Genomic DNA, 21,183 nt, shown 5'->3' on the forward strand with positions numbered 1-21,183 from the left:
TCGCTGGCTAAATGCAACGTGCTGCATATCGTGGTAACTAAACCAAGTCAGAACTGTTCAGAGTTCAGCAACTGTAGCTTGATAGGAAAGATGATATGATTAGCCTGAGCATCCTCAGCTTAGGAAAGGAGGGCAATACTTACTATCCAGCCACTGTATCATAGAAGTTTATCTTTCCTATATTGAGTGAATTATATAATTCGTGGTGGTTGCTCTCAATGTCATATGTGGCTGTGTACTGTCATGGAGATCTAGTTCATATTCCATGTTTATTTTTGAGGTAATATTTAGTGCTGGGTAGATTCTTGTTGTGAACATAAGGTGATTAAAACGTTGGGCTTTTGAGGCTGCCAGAATACCCAAAAGAAAATGGGAGATCAGAAAGTTACCCATTCTTGCTTAAGAGATGGAGCCATAAAACAGCAGATGGGCCTGCTTAGCTGGAGAACTGGAGATGTGATGTCTACAATGCTTACAAATAAGAGTTGTCCAAAGAGATGTTTTGTTTGAGAGTTAAAGCTCGCCAAGTTAGTTTAAAAGCATTCAGTTAACCCTCTAAAGACTTCAGCGTCATGGAAATGGATTCAGTTTAAGAAAGTTCTCCTGTGTGTTTGCTGGTGGTGCGGGGGGGGGGGAGGTGGTTTGACCCTTTGTGGTTAGCTGTTCAGAGAAGCCCGGGGAGCTGCTTGGTGCAGTTAGAAGTTTTGGGAGCTAAGAAGATGGTGAAATGTTAATTCCACACTGGAGGCAGTTAGGGCTCAAATAATCCCTGGGAACTATTGTAGCCAGAGGACTGGAGTTTAGAGAAACCCAGGCCAGTGCCAGTTTACTGAAGCGAGCAATCTACAAGAGTGAGTGTAAAAGGAAGTGAGCCGGCAACTGCAGGAGGAAGTTCAGCTTTATGATTCCCATGTAACTCAGTCTCAGGAGAAGAGATTGAACTCTCTAAAGGTAAGCTGTCATTGAGGCAGTCTGTCAGAGTTGTTGAAGGAATTCAGAGGCTAGATCTTCAAAAGTAAAATTCCTTGCGAGGGAGACAGAGTTTTAACTGTGATTCACACATTAGTTACTGCTGCTCAGACGGGTGGCTGAGAAGTTCATGTGATTTGGCTTGGTTGCATCTGCCATTTAAACAGTGGCATGTATTTGACCACAGATTTCCTGTTAATTCATTTTTACCTCCTGTTAATTTTGAATGTTGGAGTACAAGATGATATTACAGAGTGCTTTGCTTTTCTGACTTTGTATACAAGTACCTGGCATTCCAGATATCATCTACTTTAAACACACAGTTACTGGTCCCTAATCGGATCATAACAATGTGGAGATGAGTGCATGTGTGTACAATTCAATTTAGTTCAGCTCTCCTCTCACCTGAATTGCCAGTCAACACACATTCTAGACTCATACCTGAAAAATAGCCATTTAGACAAGATATTTGGGGATAAAAACTTAGCATTTATACAGTGTTTTTCACAACCCCGGGGGCTTTCCAAAGCCACTGAAGCACTTTGAGTTCCTGTTACAACATAGGGAATGCAGCAGCCAATTAGCACACAGCAAGATTGCGCAAGTAGGAATATGATATTGACCAGATGACAGATGTGTTTAAAAAGTGATGCTAGTTGAGGGGGTAACCATTAACCAGGACAAATTAACTATCGATTTGAAACTGTACTTCAGTATCAGCAAAATACTTGAAAGTAGTGGACACACAAGGGAAGACAGAAGAAAAAAAAAATCGAAATGGGAGAAATAAGAAAAATACTTGTGATGGGTAAAATTCTTAAGAACCTAAATTATATTCCACTGTGATACTGATAACTAACTGGATAGCAAGTAACACCCTCCATTTGTAAGCTGAGTATGATAGTCTAAATCATAAAAGACGACGGACCAACTCCAAACAGATTGGACTTGTGGCTTAGTAACCACATTATGCAGTACATGCCTATATGAGTGACAAAGATAGGGGGTGGGATTTCCTGGCCCCCCCACCTGCTGCCAGGATCATCTGGTCCTGCCAAAAGTCAAGGGGCCACCAAATCTTCCACAGTAGGTCTCACCACAATGGGGCCAGAAAATCCCAGCCACGGTTTTTGAGTTGTACTATATGTTAAATCACAGAATGCCAAAAAATCATCTAGTTCCATTAGCTTTCACTATAAAAAGGGTTGTAGTGATAGGAAAACCATGAGTTAGCACAACATGACAAACTTGGGAAGAGACCAAGGAAAATAATATTTTGAGTCCAGAGGGAAATGTTCACTTTTGGCAAAAATTCAGTCAAATATTTAAAACAGGCACCTAACAGTATATTGGAATTTCACGCAATAAAAATTCTGCCTTTAGTCATAGGAACTGTGAAGACAAAAGAAAACACAATATTATGCTATGATGGTTTTAGATGCATGGCCTGCTACCCAACACAGACAGGTAAATTAACATTTCAAAATATCTTGCTGGTAGCTGTTATTTACCTAAGCAAATGTCCGTACGGCTCAATTAAATCAGCACTTCTCAAAACGGGGCCCTTGTGCAGCTGGGGTACCCTGAGACTTTCTAGGGATCCACAAAATATCAATAGGACCCAGCGCTACAACCGATACACAGCAATATCCTTTCATTGGTGAACCAGATGGGCACCATAGAAATCATAGAAACCCTACAGTGCAGAAGGAGGCCATTCGGCCCATCGAGTCTGCACCGACCACAATCCCACCCAGGCCCTATCCCCATATCCCTACATATTTACCCACTAATCCCTCTAAACTACACATTTCAGGACTCTAAGCGGCAATTTTTAGCATGGCCAATCAACATAACCCGCACATCTTTGGACACTTCCACATAGTTAACATTTCCAAATTCTTCCAGATTAATTAATTGAATTTAAATTCCACTATCTGCCATGTCTCTTAAATTCAGTGCGTGAAACTCTAAAGTCCTTTGCAATTAGTGGAACCACTGTAAAATAGATTAAGCAAAAGAAAATTATTAGTACGTTCTTTATTCGCTTATCATAGAATTATAGAAACCCTACAGTGCAGAAAGAGGCCATCTGGCCCATCGAGTCTGCACCGATCACAATCCCACCCAGGCCCTACCCCCATATCCCTACACATTTACCCGCTAATCCCTCTAACCTACGCATCTCAAGACACGAAGGGGCAATTTTAGCATGGCCAATCAACCTAACCCGCACATCTTTGGACTGTGGGAGGAAACTGGAGCACCTGGAGGAAACCCATGCAGACACAAGGAGAGTGACCCAAGCCGGGAATCGAACCCAGGTCCCGGGAGCTGTGAAGCAGCAGTGCTAACCACTGTGCTATCGTGCCGCCCTTGTACCCAACAGCATTTTAATGACCTGACAATACTTGTTGTTAAAATACATACCCATTTCTGCCCATTACGTTGCAGTAAGGTTCCCTGACATGGAGGTCCTGTGGTGCAGTGGGCAACGTCCTGCCTTTAAGCACCTCTCCAGGAGTTGATGGCCAAGGGGGCTGCATTCATAACATGGCCAAACAGGTAGATTATCAACCTGCAAATCCTTCCAACATGCCAACAGCTAGTCAGAGTCATAGAGGTTTACAGCATGGAAACAGGCCCTTCGGCCCAATTTGTCCATGCTGCCCTTTTTTTAAAAAAAAACCCTAAACTAATCCCAATTGCCCGCATTTGGCCCATATCCCTCTATACCCATCGTACCCATGTAACTATCTAAATGCTTTTTAAAAGACAAAATTGGACCCGCCTCTACTACTACCTTTGGCAGCTTGTTCCAGACACTCACCACCCTCTGAACACTTTTGTATCTCTCCCTTCTCACCTTAAACCTATGCCCTCAAGTTTTAGACTCCCCTAACTTTGGGAAAAGATATTGACTATCTAGCTGATCTGTGCCCCTCATTATTTTATAGACCTCTATAAGGTCAACCCTCAGCTTCCTACGCTCCAGAGAAAAAAGTCCCAGTCTATCCAGCCTCTCCTTATAACTCAATCCATCAAGTCCCAGTAGCATCCTAGTAAATCTTTTCTGCACTCTTTCTAGTTAATAATATCCTTTCTATAATAGGGTTACCAGAACTGTACACAGTATTCCAAGTGTGGCCATACCAATGTCTTGTACAACTTCAACAAGACGTCCCAACTCCTGTATTCAATGTTCTGACCGATGAAACCAAGCATGCCGAATGCCTTCTTCACCACTCTGTCCACCTGTGACTCCACTTTCAAGGAGCTATGAACATGTACCCCTAGATCTCTCTGCTCTATAACTCTCCCCAACGCCCTACCATTAACTGAGTAAGTCCTGCCCTGGTTCAATCTACCAAAATGAATCACCTCGCATTTGAATAAATTAAACTCCATCAGCCCACTGGCCCAATTGATCAAGATCCCGTTGCAATCCGAGATAACTTTCTTCACTGTCCACTATGCCACCAATCGTGGTGTCATCTGCAAACTTACTAACCATGCCTCCTATATTCTCATCCAAATCATTAATATAAATGACAAATAATGGTGGACCGCTGGTCACAGGCCTCCAGTTTGAAAAACAACTCTCTACAACCACCCTCTGGTATATGTATACAATCTGCCTTAAGTGCAGGAAGAGAACTGGAATGGAAGGTTCCCCCCCTATAAGTCAATGATGTTTCGAATCTGTTGGATCAGATTTTAAATCTGTTAAAATCAGTATCATTTTCCCAAATGGTTAAATTACCCCACAGATCAACAAATGGCTCCTAATCAATATGAAATGAAGTGTTCCGGGTTTCCAGTGGAACACTATTGTAAAAGCTACAAGACACTGTGATTTTGCTTCATCTCCAAGATCTTTAAAATGTATAAAAACTAAACTGGATTTGATACAATAGAAAGATGTCAATCATTTATATTGTGAAACTAGTATAGTTCTAAAGGACAGCATTTCAAATATCCTTCATAACATTTACATTTTCATAAGTTATGGGAAAGACATAAGAACATGAGTAGGCCATTCAAGGAAAAACAAAAAAAATCAATCCTTATCTCGATTTTATTACAAAAGCATGAGACTATGCACTTATCTGCTCAGCTACCTCCACCAATCTCCACCTCGGATTGAGTCAACATCACCAGCTTCTTTCCATATCTCCCACAACCCACATTGAGGTCATTTCCATTTCAAATGAGTTGGCTCTATATGGATTGGTAGGAGTGAAACCAAGCAAAGGATTTTAAAGTTTAGTTTTTAAAGTTTATTTATTAATGTCACAAGTAGACTTACTTTAACAATGAAGTTACTGTGAAAATCCCCTAGTCATCACACTCCTGTGTCTGTTCGGGTACACCGAGGGAGAATTTAGCATGGCCAATGCCCCTAACCAGCACGTCTTTTGGACGTTCTCAAGAGACAGATCATAATCACCTTTGCATCTAACAATTAGCTTTCCCAATCCTCCCAACAGTGGAAAAGCTCCCTTTCAATCCTTCCGCACTTCTCCCAATTTCCACACATACAATGACATGAAATTCTACGTCACTAGCCTTGACTCCACAACTTCCAACTGTGTTATAGCAGTTTATCTGACACCAAGTTATAGATGAGCAACAATATTTTCCAATTAACACTTTTAAGTCAAAAATGTCACATTGAAGCATCCCTTCACCTATTTGCACAGGCCAAACGCAGTAACACGCCAGTCTCAGTGTTCCATTTCCTCTTTAACTTGCTGTGAAAATAATTCTACAGTGTGTCACTGTTATCCCCAGCAAAGATAATTACTGGTACAATTATGAATTATGGTTTGAACTAATCAAAAATCGATATAAATCTGCATGCTTAGAATTCAAAATATATGTACTGTCTGCCCCGCCATTCAATTAGATCATAGTCATAGTCCATTTTGTACCTTCAAATCTGTAACCTCAATATCCCTTAATGATCCATTAACTGATCTCAGCCCTTTTAACAGGATGAAATTCACAATTCTACCATCCTCTGCATGAACACGTGCTTCCCAATTCCCCTCCTGAATGGCATGGCTTTTTAAAAGTATAAGATTATGCCTCTTGTTCAGGATTACAAAACTACACTGAATTAGCTTTTCTGCATATATGCTGTCTAATCCATTTATCATTTTAAACACTAAAACACATCACCCCTCATATTTTTTTAACACTCACAAAGGAATACCTATGTAATAGTATAAACATCACAACACTCAGAACCAGATTGTCAGCCACCCATTAGATTGATACCAGAGTGTTATCTTCTTAGTAAGCAACATTGTACTGAAAGATTGTTGGTCCTTATGGATAACAATGCTACTCAAGTCTAAATAAGCAGCCATCAACATCCTACTCACAACAGAGTTGGACCCAGCAAACAATGATGCATCAAGTTCAAACAATAGTGGGTGGGTGGGAAAGAAAAGGTAACAAGAAATCAGGGCTGCCATCTAGTATAGAACTAAACTTTGCAGACAAGAAAGTTTACATTTAATTTTTGGCTCCAAATGGAGTTAGACCTCAGCCTTTGCTAGGCTAAATGGCAGAGAGGGAGGTGACAGAGTAGAGAGAAAGAGATAGAAGAACACCCAGGTTTTATTGCTGAATGCTTCTCAGCAAACAGGACTAGGAAAAAGGGAGGGTCTTTAAATGACATTTGTAGCCTTGATAAAAACAGATGATAGAGCATACTATACAAAACACCATACCAAGTGCTGATCGACTGTCAAAGATAGGAACCTTTACTTGGTAATGGCTTAAAGAATCGACTTCAAAATCCAAGGCCAAGTCAGGCTGAAGGCAGCATCATGATGTAATGATGCTGTTATCTCTGCCAGATAAATTTGGAATTGACAGCCTGAAACAGCCAACTGAAATAAACTTTAAAAATGGATGTAGTTCAAGCTCACCAAGTTATTGTATCTGCATTCATAAAGTAGACCAAAACATGAATTGCAGGAAAATCTCTCAGCAATTTCAGCTTTGCCTCCAAGGCAAAATTCCTGCGGTTATTATTGCCATGAGAAGTTCTCGGAGCAATTCTATTTGCATTATAACTAATTTTGTAGTCAGGTATAACACGTGAAATTAGAATTGCTTTCAAATCCCAAAAGACGACAAAACAAATCCTGTAGTTGGAAAAATAAATTGCTCTGGATGTTAATAATAATCACTTCATCTTGTGTACAAACATTCGTTTGTTTAGCCTTTGGGATCAATACAACAAGTCTCCCAATTTTGAATACCACACTCCTGCTTTCCCAGTGGAAGATTATTCTTAAAACATAATCAAGAATCAGCAAAACATGCTCTTAACTATATGGCACAGTAATAATAGTGGGAAATAATGGAAATACTCAGTTCAGGCAGCATTTGCGGAGAGAACCAGTCAAGTTACATGTTGATCAACTTTCATCAGAACTGGAAGTAGTTAAATGCAACAAGTTTTTAAAAGTTTAGAGACAGAAAAACATTGGGAAGGAATGGTAGGTTAGGGAAAGGGAGCAAAAGGGAAAATCTGTAAAGGATAGAAGGCAGGTGAGGTTGAATGAGAAAAAAATGGTACAAGTCAAAAGGGGTTGATAATTGAACAAGAAACAAGATGGCCCTAAAAGTGGATCAAGGTGATTCAGACGCAACAATGTTTTTAAAAGGAGAGCAGAGGGAAAAATCCACCGAAAGGTGGCATCATGCTGGAGGGGGGGGAAAATGATCCACTAATACAGAACTATTGGGGCATAAGTATAGAATATAGAACAGTACAGCACAGTACAGGCCTTTCGGCCCACGATGTTGTGCCGAGCTTTGTCCGAAACCAAGATCAAGCTATCCCACTCCCTATCATTCTAATGTGTTCCATGTGCCTATCCAATAACCGCTTGAAAGTTCCTAAAGTGTCTGACTCCACTATCACGACAGGCAGTCCATTCCACACCCCAACCACTCTCTGCGTAATGAACCTACCTCTGATATCCTTCCTATATCTCCCACCACGAACCCTATAGTTATGCCCCCTTGTAATAGCTCCATCCACCCGAGGAAATAGTCTTTGAATGTTCACTCTATCTATCCCCTTCATCATTTTATAAACCTCTATCAAGTCTCCCCTCAGCCTCCTCCGCTCCAGAGAGAACAGCCCTAGCTCCCTCAACTTTTACTCATAAGACCTACTCTCCAAACCAGGCAGCATCCTGGTAAATCTCCTTTGCACTCTCAAAGTAGAGGATAAGGGGAACCCTGCATCAGGGTGGGGAAGGAGAGAAAGAGCAGGTGCAGGCCAATGGGATGGATGTGATTTAGGATCCATCAAGTTCAGTGAAGAAGAAGCTTCGATTGAGGAAAAAAAAGAGGACATTTTGGAAACCCTGATATGGAAGGTGACATCAGAATAGATGTGACGGGAATGAAGAAACTGGAAGACTGGAATAGAGCTTTCACAGGAAGCAGTGTGAGAGAGAGTGTAATCAAGGTAGGTTGGGAGTCCATTGGCTCATTAGATATTTCTCTACATCCTGTTCCCAGAAACAGCAATGCAGCAACAAGGATCCAAAAGGACATTCATATCTACGAGTTGAAACTTATAATCTTTGATGTCTAAATAAATAAAAACCTTTCTCCTTTTTGAAGTGCTGGAAGAGATGAAAGATCAATGCAACTGTAGATCAGGATAGCCTTGAAACAGACTGTGTTTCTAAAGAGAGACATTGAGAGGATGTGGCAACTTGTGCATAGAGTGTGGAACTCCAGAACAGGGGAGGGCAGTGGTTGCAAGAACACTGAATATACGAATATGAGTTATCACCAGTGGATATGAAACAAGAAGAGTGGAATTTCAATTGAAAAACACAAGTAGTAATTTGGAGCCGGAGACAGTTGAAGTGATATAGCAGTGACCGTTTTAGAGGATACCTGATCAAATTTGAAAAGGAAATGAGAAAGCAATAAAGGTGAACAAGGCAAGAGAGACAAATTATCTCTATTAGAGAGAGAGACCGAAAGCTTGCAATAGCCTGGGTTCAGGAATAAGTCAAAATATAAATGGCTAAAGCCTTAAGTAATTTTATTCACAAAAGAAGCTAAAATACAAGATAAATATATATTTTTATAGTAATTTATCACATATTAAATAACACAAATGAATTACTTTGAAGTATGGACTTCTGATGTAGGCAATTCAAATATTGCTATGGGATCTTTTAGGCTTGCCAAAACCAACAGAATGGACAGATGGGAACCTATGTAAAAAATACATTTACACATGGTCAAGAAAATTGTATTTAGGCAGCACTTCTTCCAATTATGCTTATTTCATGTAATTAACCTTGAATCAGAGGTCGATATGCATCAATTGCCGAGCCAAGCTGACATAAATACAAGCAAAAAGATGCCTTTTAAATTGGACGCCATGTTCATCAGATTTTTAGCTGTTCTTATATGGCTGCTGTTTTGAATCTGGGATCATGACATCAGTGAGTCATACACTGCCAAATCCAGCTCTTACTTAGCCACAAATTCATTAGACCCAGCATTTTTGTGGCTTTACAAGCTTGCTGCCAGATTAAGGAAGCTAGAACCAGTAGTGTAAAGGTGGGCCACCAGTGCACATTCCCTGGTCTCCTGGACTCCTAAAAGCTGGCATAAAAAAGATTCTTTGGCTTTCAAAAAAAATGCTGACAAATAATCATGCAAGAAGATAGAGACACCACTGTATTTTGTTTCTAACACCACATAAAGCTATTTATGAAATTAATTATGGTTTATTTCTGTTGGTTTGGTTACAGCGGGGGTACCCAAGGCAAGAGTGCTTTGAAATACATTCATGATTATAGATATTCAATGTTCCTCCAACCATTGTACACCAAGAGGCAAAACTGTTAAATTTTGACTGACCTCATCCTTATTTAGTAAATTACTTCAAAAGACGCTATATAAATGCAAATTCACAGATTCACAAGTCCGTGCAGCTTAGGTGTTCCTATAACCACTTGAACTATGATCACACTGTCAAGCTCACTATATCAAACATTGTCTTGACCACAGTCGATCTGCCTGGTTTGAATTTAAACAAAGGTTTTGCAGTTAACTGCTCCCTGATGCATTTTCCTTGGCAGTGCCTCTACTAATCAAGAGTCCACTGGCTAATCAATCAGCCCTCCCTTTTCGTGTACTATAACTGCTGCTCCCTTTACAATTTGGTATTATTGTGAATTCTATCCTGAGAAGTGCAGAATGAAAAGCTTCAGCAGCATGCCTATTTTCCAGCAACACAAGTTCTGTACTACCAAATGACTACATCTAACATTCTTCTGCAGAAATATTTCCAGCATTTGTAATTATCTTTACCTCAGTAATACTACCACATTTTGAAGCCCCAGTTATATACAACTTAAGGCATGTTGGACAGCTTCACTGCTCATGCATCATCCTAACACTCGTTAAAGCTGTGACTGCAACATGATTTGATTTGATTTATTATTATCACATGTATTAACAGTGAAAAATATTGTTTCTTGTGCACTATACAGACAAAATATACTGTTCATAAAGAAGGGAACAAGAGAGTGCAGAATGTAGTGTTACAGTCACAGCTAGGGTGTAGAGAAAGATCAATTTAATGCAAGGCAAGTCTGACAGCAGCAGGGAAAAAGCTGTTCCTGAGTCGGTTGGTACATGACCTCAGGCTTTTGTATCTTTTTCCCGAAGGAAGAAGATGGAAGAGAGTATGTCCAAGGTGCGTGGGGTCCTTAATTATGCTGGCTGCTTTGCCGAGGCAGCGGGAAGTGTAGACAGAATCTACGGATGGGAGGCTGGTTTGCATGATGCATTGGACATTAGCCGGGGTTACTCAGTTAATGAAGCGATTATGAACCCAACCTCTAACCAGTTTGTTACATTTTCAGAATCACTTACTGGATAACTTTACCAAATATTTTGGTTCCCATAAACATTACACACATTCTTCTGGAGACCATTGCTCAAGGGCAAGTCTTTGGTGATTATTCGCCAAACCATAGCAAATCACTTGTACTTTGGCAAGGAGGCAGGCCCGGAGTTAACCTCTGCTGAAACAGGGATTGAACATAGTGCTGTTAGCATTCTGAACCACAAGCTAGCTGTCTAGCCAACTGAGCTACAGCTCCAGACACAATGCACCATAGGACAAAATACACAGATTCTCTGGAGAGTCAGAGCAAGGTCTCTGCTGGGTTTGACCAATATGTTACTCACTAGTCATGTGGATAATTGGAAATCAAGATGTGGTTAATCACATTTGTCTTTAGCAAATGTTGTAGGGAAAAATCCCTTACCAGCACAGAATAGAAGCCGAGTCGCAAATCAAGGTTCAAAGCGTGTCTTTATTGTACAATTTACTAGGATCCTAGGGAGACCCCCGTAGCCAGCTCAGAAACAGTGGCTTGGCCACGTTGATCTCAATTAAATCACATCAGCTCTGGATCTTTATAGGGATCCAAAATTCGCGCGGGAACATTTGATTATGCCTTTTTTTACACAATGTATAAAGTGGTCTGTCAGTTTCAAAAGTCCCTAGGAAGTTTCATGGATTAGCATTTGTATGGTGTGTGTTCGTGTTAATGGGATTACTTGGTCCTGCCCCGGTGTCTAAATGCGTTTCCCATTACTATCTCTATGTGTCCTCTTATTTAAATTGGTCCTATTGTTCCGTGTCTGTGTTTCCTGCTTGTGAGATTGAGTGTTAATGTCATCCTGTCCTGTTGGGTGTCTGGGGTATTTCATTCTTAACCTTTTATCCTTATCTCTTAGTTTATCAGATTTTTATGTCTGCCTTGGCCGAATTGGTAATATTTCAGTGATAGCTTGGTTTTGATAACCCACTCTCTGTCTCGTTTCATAGGGATCTTGATCTTCCTTGGCCAGTTTAAAATGCAGCTATGCGCTGTTGCTAGGCAGATTAGGGATCTTCCGTAGTTTCTGAAATTCGTGAGTCTCTCAGCTGTGCAGGGGGAGACCCGATCGAATATCCATCCGGGGGTGCCCCTCTGCATTGTTGGCCCGTTATGAGTGGTGCCAATTAGTCCAATAAAAATATGTTTGATGATGCAAATATGGTTTTCTGGAAAATTTCCTCCTTCAGTCCCTCCTCTCGTCCAGGGGGTGCCATTCATGGCTGACCCCCCATGGACGACCTTCAGAGGAACAGTGATTTGTACAGCTGTTGTCCTTGCCGTTGTTCCTCCTCTTCTGGGTCGTTGTTAAGTTCTTGCATCTGGATACTGGCAGTGGGTAGCATTCTTGATGTAATATTTGCACATATCACTTTAATACAGGTTAGGCCAAGGCAGAGTGTGAACAGGATGGCTACTACTAGGATTAATCCCTTCATAATATATGCTCCCCAAACTGTGTTAAACAGCCATCCTAACCACCCATCAGTCCCTGTTAACCCCTGTTTAAAGTTATCCAATTGCTTTTGTATCCCGGACATGGCTGCTGTTATGTTTAGTGTCTCGTCGTGTACGTATGTGATGCATTTTTCCTTGATGATGGTGCATACCCCCCCTTGTCTGGCTAGCTGATAGTCCACCGCATATCTCGTTTGTTGTGTGTATAGTCTGAGTTCTGCGAGTTCTTGGTCAATTGCGCCTAATGCTTGTAGGGTGTTGTTTCCTAAAATGGTCAGTCCACATATGAAGAAGTTCCTATTACTGGCACTGATCACCCCTGCGGCGCCTCCCAGGGATAGTGTCCCCAGAAATCCATATCCTAAAGAAGACCCTAGTGTGACAGGGGCCTGCCAGTCGGAGCAAAATTCTGCGCTGATGGCCCTGGTCACTATGCGTTTCTGGACATGCCCTTCACTTGGGCATGGAACCGTGAGAGGTCTGATTGTCCCTACGGAAAAGAACCTTGGAGGCCTGTCTGTGGCCGTCATATATACATTTTTAAATAAAACACGTACCCGTCTTTAACCCGATAACATGCATTACCCCGGTGTCGTTTGACCGCATGGCCCCATCTTGTGGAACCTTCCCTCCCCCTGGACTGTCCACTTGATTGTACCTCTTGGTGAGAATCAAATGGATATGTCCCTGAGGCTGAGCTTACGTGGGTGCTGTTGCACTTGCCACACATAAGCTGCCTACCCGCGGTGACTGCAATGCATTTTTGTTGCTTGCAGTCACAAGTGAAGTGTCCTTCCCGGACCCGGCACTCCTGGAGAGCACAATGTGCCTCAGCGCATGAATCATTTTTAGGGACAAAGGCATGCACGCACCCCCATCCCTCTCCCTTAAAACATTGTGGGTAGTTCCCATGTGTCTCCTCCGGTTGGGGTCCCGTCCCCCTTAGAATTCCCGGCTCAGTGAGCTCTACACACCTTCCTTGTATCCCTTGTTTAAAGTACCCAATATGTTCTTTGCAGGGTGCCCCCGATGTGTCAATAGTGAATAACTCTTGTGGGAGCCACCCTGGTGTTGCGATGAATAGGGAGTTTACTGATCGCGCTGAGGGGTAACAAGCGGTCCTATTCCCATAGATCTGGATGTGTGTTTTCAGGAATAGGTTTCCTTCCATGATTGGTGGTTCTGCTCCCCTAACCCCCATATGTTGGAGTGTATTTACAATGGTCAGGGTTATTATCAGATATGTCCCTGTTCCCATATCGCTCTTTTTTTTTTTCAACAGTATTTTACAATTACAGTATATACAGAAAATAAACAGGCAATTAAATTAAAAGTAGTTGGTTCCGACGTCTTGATAGTAGATCTGGTCCTGGTTCCTGTGGAAGTTGAATGAGTAAAACGGTATTTTTTAGTTCATTTGTCCTCATATAGTTTTAATTGGGTCCAGTGTTTCCAGACCCCCTGTCCCCTTATATCTATACAGGCACAGGTATCTCCGCTAATAATGACCTCGTAAGGTCCGTGCCATCTTGGGGCAAATCCTGGTTTTGCAGGAAGCACTTTTGTTAATACCCGGCTCCCGGCTTTTGGGACTTCTGGTAATATTTCTGAGTCCCCCTCTGCGTCGACCTGTGCCTGATTAGAAATTACGGACCGGCGCATCCCCTTCAATTGGGTGCTAAGGTCTCGGATGTATTGTCGGATCCTATCTTTTATCGGACCCACATCTGTCCAGCCTGTAATAATGTTTTCGGGTAAGTGCATTGCTCGCCCGGTCATCAGCTCGTATGGAGTCAAGCCGGTAGTTCGATTTGTGGTCGCCCTAAGCCTCATCAGAACTGCAGGTAGGACTTCTGTCCAATTTCTACCTGAGGATTGCATTGCTTTTGCCATTGTTATTTTTAGAGTCCGATTCATCCTCTCCACCATCCCGGAACTTTGTGGGTGATAGGGGATGTGAAATTTTTGTTTTATTCCTAATAGTTGGCAAATGTTTTTCAGAACCTTTCCTGTGAAATGTGTTCCCTGGTCCGAATCAACTTGAATTGGCATCCCCCATCCATAGCAAGCTTAGTGTGAATTAAATAACACTTTGTACTGGCCTTTTTTGGCTGCAATTGGACATCCATTCATTTGTATGTAATCTTATCAAAAGACATCGCTTTCCCCATTAAAATCACATGCCATACAGTTCCGATCTTTATATGAGTACTCTTACACTATCTCTAATTTGATCATTTGTTTGCGTGCAAGCGCTACACCACAGTACTTCACAAAATAATTATGTCTTTATCCATGCCCAATATAGTATATGAATATATCATACAAAGTTGGTTAAGGCTTTTCAGGATTTGATGTTATTCTTGTGTCTATATGGCAGTGCTATACTGTATAATAAAAATAATCAAGCGGCAGTTGTATCATACCACTTTACACATCGTACCCGTGATATCCAAACCCTTTTAATTTAAGCCGTTTCTTTTTTTAAACTGAGCTCCAGATCGAAACCCCCGCACTCTAGGAAAAGTAACAGGCGCCGAATCAAAATCAAAGCAGGTACAATACATACCAGTTATTTGATTAGGAACATTTTGGTTTCTTAACTGGCTAGGTTTTAAGCTTTGCAGTGCTTTTATATTTGGCAAACCTTGAACCTTGATGGCTCATGAAATTCCGACGGCAGTACATAATTTTAAACTAGTTCAGAATACTAAACTATCTGACGTTCGCAAATCGCGATATTCTGCGATTAATACTGTATTTCACTGACTTGATACACTTTAAACTAATTCATAGACCTCAGTCTTTTGTTCCTGCTTTTCTACCTTTCCACAAAATAACTTATTTTCTTCTCTTAACTCCTCAACTAACTCTTATAATTTCTACTTCAAGACAAAGGAAAGAGCACATGCTTCCTTCCAAGGTTTAAATCCTTTCTTAACATTAAAACAAACAACAACAAAGCATCCACGCAACCACTTTGTTTAAACACACACAGACACACACATGGAAGCTTCCAAAAGTCATTCCACAGTACATCCTTTTTCATTCAAACTTATCATTTCAGACTGGGATGAGTGTAAAACATTCAAAGAGAATACTGAGCATTGATTAAGACAATCGCTTTTATTCTTCTTTCTTCCAAACTGTAATTGACTCAAAGCAGAAGTAAATTCAAGAAATCCTATCACTTGAATCTTTACAGTTTTAACACTCTCCCAGCCCCCCTGAGGCTAAACCAAGGTGCAATGTACTGCACCTACTGCCTGTAGCAAACATTCCACAGGAACAAAGAGCTCCCTGCTCTCAATCTAATTACAACAACAACCACCTACATTCGACAAGCTACCAGATCTCACAAACACACTGAAATACAAAAACTAAGATCTCTCCTATCCATCTGCTGCCTTTCCCCTGGCGTAAAAGGCTTATAGGTTGCCTTTGGTTGTGCTAACGTCCCTCCTCTCGTGACTGGCGCTAGATTATAATTGTCTATGTTTTCTTTTGATGCTGGAGTGGCTGTATGTTTCTGCACTGACTCGTATGGGCGCCGAGGGTCCGTTTCCTCTGATCTCTGCGTTATCTCCGCAGTGTGGTTTCTGTATTCTAATTCCCTCACTCTCTCCTGTAATACTTTAATTTGCTCTGTCTCTTTGTGTCTCTCCTCCATAGAGGCATTTACTTCCTCAATTAGTCCAGCTAACTGGGTCACTAATATTACTCCCATTACTTTTGTTTTGTCCCGTTTAACTCCGTCTACCCACTTTCTTTGATCTTCTAAAGTTTGTGATGCGTTCCACCCATTCCGTTTCATCTTTGCAACAATCGCTTCTCTGGCTAACAGATACTTCAAAATGAGAGCTACTGCAGTTTCTCCCTTAACAACGTGGTCTGCCATTTTTCTGTCTAGCAGTCCTGCAACCCCCGTATGCTGGCTGCTACAGTAAAAGTGCCTCAACTCTCTCCCTTATCTCCTGTCACTGATACTGCCCCAGCACCGTCTGTATTGCTGTAGGTTCTCGTAGTGAGGTTCCAGTGGGTCTCTTTCCCCTGGGCTCCCCCAACTATTCCTGACACCTCACGCTTGGACTATTTTGTGTTGTCTTATTGGGATGTGTGCTGGTTGTTTAGTGGGTTTGTCCGCCCCTGTTCCCAGCCCCTCTAAGTACAACGCCTCCCGCTCGGCCACCACCCCCACTAGCAGGGTTGATCCGTTACCCCCCAAAACCGGGTATCCTGCTATGGGCTGTGGTGTTCCCTACAGACGAACAAGGTTATCAAACTCCGCCCGGGTCCCTAATGGATCCTCCGTCGTCGTGTCTCTTGGTCAGGATGGATCGGGTCCACTTTTCCTCAACACTTACACACCTGTACTCTGTTATCAAAGCCCCTGTTATAGTTAGTAACTGTATCGACTCTGAGGTTGTTCGTCCCTTCAGAGTCAGTGTTGTCACCCGATTTACACTGTCCGTGCCTTGCACCCTGAGTGCCTGTGCCTCTTAGCGCCCGCTTCAAAACCCAACCTTAGCGTGGGAGATTTCTCCTCTTAACGTCCAGTTTAGGGTAGGGCACCTTGAGTCAAGCACTCCCTTGTCCTATTGCCTTGGCACAGACAGTGGTTTCATTTACAATCCTGGGTTAGTTACACCAATTAGTTCTGCATGCGGTACTTATCTTTATATTAGTCTTAATTCCTGTTATCAAATAGCCCAAAACCTGTTATCTTTACCTCTGGTCCTTTACTCCTATTAAAGTTAAAAGTTACTTACCTTCTTCCACGCGGTCGTTCTGACCTGTACCTCTTTAGTGCGGACTTCTGTTTCAATTTAAAAACTTAGGCAAGATTATACAGTTCTACAAGACAACAATACTTAAAACAGACAAACCCTAACCCTTAAAGGTACCTCACTTTGAACGGAGACCTGCACTCGCCTTTGACTGCTCTGGATTTGTATCAGATTCGTTTAAATTTGATCCCGACTTTCAAACTGTGGCCATCAGTCAGAAGTCAGATATCAAATCCTGCCGTGACTACGCCATTTTGTTGTAGGGAAAAATCCCTTACCAGCACAGAATAGAAGCCGAGTCGCAAATCAAGGTTCAAAGCGTGTCTTTATTGTACAATTTACTAGGATCCTAGGGAGACCCCCGTAGCCAGCTCAGAAACAGTGGCTTGGCCACGTTGATCTCAATTAAATCACATCAGCTCTGGATCTTTATAGGGATCCAAAATTCGCGCGGGAACATTTGATTATGCCTTTTTTTACACAATGTATAAAGTGGTCTGTCAGTTTCAAAAGTCCCTAGGAAGTTTCATGGATTAGCATTTGTATGGTGTGTGTTCGTGTTAATGGGATTACTTGGTCCTGCCCCGGTGTCTAAATGCGTTTCCCATTACTATCTCTATGTGTCCTCTTATTTAAATTGGTCCTATTGTTCCGTGTCTGTGTTTCCTGCTTGTGAGATTGAGTGTTAATGTCATCCTGTCCTGTTGGGTGTCTGGGGTATTTCATTCTTAACCTTTTATCCTTATCTCTTAGTTTATCAGATTTTTATGTCTGCCTTGGCCGAATTGGTAATATTTCAGTGATAGCTTGGTTTTGATAACCCACTCTCTGTCTCGTTTCATAGGGATCTTGATCTTCCTTGGCCAGTTTAAAATGCAGCTATGCGCTGTTGCTAGGCAGATTAGGGATCTTCCGTAGTTTCTGAAATTCGTGAGTCTCTCAGCTGTGCAGGGGGAGACCCGATCGAATATCCATCCGGGGGTGCCCCTCTGCATTGTTGGCCCGTTATGAGTGGTGCCAATTAGTCCAATAAAAATATGTTTGATGATGCAAATATGGTTTTCTGGAAAATTTCCTCCTTCAGCAAATAAAAAAATCTTGGACACATTTGTCAGTGATCTAAGTGCACATTTACAGTACATGCATTTGAGTTTGTGGGTAAAATGACAAGATGAGAAGCAGAGCATGCAAGTGTTTTATTATTGCACGTGCATCTCTTCTATTGTTACTGTTTACTGGCCAACTTCTAAAAATGTGTGCAATTCTACATCACATCTCTCTTCAAATTTCATGCTAAATGTTGGTGCTTTGGAAATAACAGATCCAAGCCTTAGCTAAACAGTGGGTAAAGGGTGGGTCTGATTTACAATACAAGGGCTATTGATGTAATACAATCCTCTTTCAGTGGACATCAATAGACCCTGTATTGTCAAGACTGCTGGTGTCAAATAAACACTTGAAGGAAAATATTAAAGGAAAGAAGGACAAGGGAAATTGTCTAGATGGATGTGATACAAGAGCAAGCACAAGTATTTCAGTGTCTTCTGGACTCACTGACTTCAACAACTTCAGGCCAGGATACTTACACTCCATTTTGATTTTTTTTCTCCTATGTGCTAAGTCTGTATCTTGTTCTCGCTTTCAGACAGTGTTGACCTTTATTCTGCATGTAACACATTTTGCTATTTTTCTTTCAGACAGCACTGACCTTTATTCTGCTATTAACACCTACTCTGGACCAATGCCTTCTGTCTTTATTGTCATTATCACTCCCTTTCCTTGTATTCCATGACATCTTTATCATTTAATCACCCTCGCCATTTAACCTATCCCTGACCTTCTCTTTTGCTCCACCTGCTCCCCCTCTCACTTTCTAACAGCATAAAACCCATCACATTCCTATCCCTTTTCAGTTCTGCAGACGAGTTCAATTGGACTCAAAATGTTAACTTTGTTTCTCTCTCCACAGATGCTGCCAGACCTGTTGAGTTTTCTTCCCAAGCACTGTTTTTATTACAAGTGATTAAGCATTTACCTATATTATGATTTCAGTAGTTTCTCTTCTACCAAAATAAGCTCATTTGAATTAGTATGTTTTAACAAACCAGAGTTTATTAAACCAATGCATCCCAAACTTCCAAAGAAGTTGGTTAAACAATGGTTACTATTTCGGCATTTTAATTACTAACGTTATTCTGCATCATGACTTGACATGAAATCTGAGTTTTCTTTTCCCCAATGATATATTTAAAGATTGCTCAACCTCTCCAGGTATTTTAGTTGCTTCATCTTTCATGCGGAGTGGAGTGTGCAATCTAACGGAAATAACATTCATACATATATCTTTGCTCACCAATCAGGAACAGACTGTCTGAGTCACCTGATTCATAGTCAGAGAATTTTATGGACTTTCAAAAGAGCTAACTACACGCATTCATTCAGCAAATTATTTCACATATCCTTTTAAATTCAGCTACGTATATAGTGACAAAAATCCGAGTCCTAGCCAGAATAGAGATGATTGGGTAACACTATTATCAACGATACTTCAGAGTGAATGAGTGACTGGGATCAATTTACTGCACATAAATTGTATTACCTGATTATTCTCCACTGTTTTGGCGGTGGAGAAATAATCCTGCTTTTACTGGGAGACTTTGCTGTGGTTCCAATTACAGGTTTTGTTTACTGTAGTTCATAGAAACCTTATTAGTTTTCAAAAAAGCACAAAAAGTGATGTTGGACTGTAACAGATCCTCTCACTACAATGACAGATGACTAGAAACTCAACATATTTTTATTGCAAAAGCATTCAAACTGCTACAATCTGCTAGTGGGTCAAGGAGAAATCATGAAAGCTTGTTATCCTTCATGTTTAAATATTGCAATAGAATAATGTAATCTTATCAATGGGCGCACCACCAGGAGAGAGGACGCACATCTGAAGTCAATCTAATTAAAAACTGCTAGAGCAAAAGAATTAGAATAATTAGCAATTATTTATCTGATTGGTGGCTCACAGGAAGCTGCTGAAGCATAATAGTTTTTGTGAATTTATGGGTCTCATTGTAAGTGTCCTGGATCTAATCAGGTTTCATGTACTTAATTAGTTTATTATAAGGCCACAATTAGCCACCTTATTGACTTTTCTAAAAAAGACAATAACTTGTTAATTTATTTGGTTTGTAACTTATCAGAAGGTGACAGCTTTCTGAAAAATATTCTACATCTGCCCTTCGTATATAGAGAAATACATACAAGAGTCCCAATGGGAAAATAGACCATTCAGCCCAACCAACCAATCCATGTTTGCATTTAGCCTCTCTCAAGCAAGTAGTTGTCATCTTTGAGCAATTTTATCATCGTTACTGTACCTCTTGCATTCATTTTCCTTCATCCATCTATCCAATTTCTGCCTCAAAATTGTAGAAGTAAATTCCAAAGCCTCAACACCAAATCGGTCTTCTACCTATGCTCAAACTGGGTGTTTCCTCTGAATGACTGGTAAAACATACATTTATCACTCCAGTCTCAAAACTTCATAATTTGAAAACAAAGCTATCATCGTAGTGTATAATCTCCAATGTTCCAAAGAAGAGACTCAGTTTTTCAAGTCTTATCTCAAGCAGCATCATTGTACCATCTCTAAAGCCTCAATATCCTTCCTACATTGCATTGCCCAATAATGCGTACAATAGTCAATCATTATGTTATTATGTAGGATCAACATTTCAATTGACTTTTATATTCACCTCCTGATAAAACCCAAAATATTTTATTTTCTCCCCACAGACTTATCAACCTAAATGCACCTTTAAAATCCTGTGAAGCTGTACTAACAAGTTCATCTTATCTACAGAACTAAACTTGCTTCCGTTCAGGAGTTTAATTACTGCTGTTAATTTCATCTGCCACATTTTAACCAATATCCCATTGTAGTTTCCTCAGGTTTTAACTACAACCGAAGAAATAAACATGCCTGGATGCTCCCAAAAAAAACTCAAGTTCCCAGT

The 21,183-nt window shown here is 41.0% G+C and overlaps 1 protein-coding gene across 10 annotated transcripts in view; it reads right to left on the minus strand.

Moving 5' to 3' along the window:
• sipa1l1 (signal-induced proliferation-associated 1 like 1) overlaps positions 1 to 21,183 on the minus strand; it is a 375,648-nt gene that overhangs the window by 339,042 nt on the left and 15,423 nt on the right. Inside the window, exon 1 of one of the 10 annotated variants that reach the window (XM_078233428.1) lies at positions 17,288 to 17,465. The exons of the other annotated variants lie outside the window; for them this stretch is intronic. The gene's annotated coding sequence lies outside the window, so the exon portion shown is untranslated. Of the gene's footprint in view, positions 1 to 17,287; positions 17,466 to 21,183 lie in introns of those variants that run through there. 10 annotated transcript variants of the gene reach the window in all.

The sequence above is a fragment of the Mustelus asterias genome, chromosome 18, assembly GCF_964213995.1.
Source record: "Mustelus asterias chromosome 18, sMusAst1.hap1.1, whole genome shotgun sequence".
Classification (NCBI taxonomy): domain Eukaryota; kingdom Metazoa; phylum Chordata; class Chondrichthyes; order Carcharhiniformes; family Triakidae; genus Mustelus; species Mustelus asterias.